The sequence below is a fragment of the Pteropus vampyrus genome, unplaced genomic scaffold (genome assembly GCF_000151845.1).
Source record: "Pteropus vampyrus isolate Shadow unplaced genomic scaffold, Pvam_2.0 Scaffold886, whole genome shotgun sequence".
Lineage (NCBI taxonomy): Eukaryota > Metazoa > Chordata > Mammalia > Chiroptera > Pteropodidae > Pteropus > Pteropus vampyrus.
Genome location: NW_011889667.1, coordinates 33,749 through 34,492, shown reverse-complemented (window position 1 = coordinate 34,492; position 744 = coordinate 33,749).

The following is a 744-nucleotide window of genomic DNA, read 5'->3' as shown; positions in this document are numbered from 1 at the left end:
TAAAAGACAAAAAGAAATCTCGGGAGATCTATAAATTTTCTCTCATTGGAACAAATGAGGTTAACATGTGGCTAAAGCAAGAAGCAGAGCAAAAGGCCCCAGTGCACGAAGCCACAACACCACACAGAACAGAAGAGCCAAAGGGAAAGAAGCAAAATTATGAAACCAGGGCGGGTTTCCCAGGAAGAGAAAAAAGAGCACAACTGTGTGGGGAGAAAAATGAGAAAAGGTGAAGTAAAAGGAGATGAATCTTGCAGGAGACTTGCAATTACATGAGGCAAAAGAGAAGGGCCAAGGAAACGTTTTCTCTCTCGGAGCGCTTCCCAGGCAATTTTCCCCCCATTTTTAAAGAAAATAATGCCATAATTTTTTAATTGTCAGGGCATCGAGGTATTTTAGAATTCTCTAGCAAGCATTAGAGGTCAACAATCCTGTATATAAACCTTCCATTTATGCCCCGGATTCAGACCCTTTCACAACCCTGCCCTCCATGGCAGTGTTTCCAAATTCCTGACTAATGTTAATCTTTGAATTCGAGAAAGAACAATGAGAATTGGACAGAATTCTCAGGAATTTCTAAAAATGTAAATTGTTTTATATTCGTATAATGCTTTACTTCTAAAATAATAAATCATCACCATAAAGAAAAGATTTTTCTACGACAGCATCACATTAGAAGTTTCAGAGGTTTGTTTTTTAATAACAAAAACAAAGTAATAAATTCATGTTTTTTAATCATCGCTG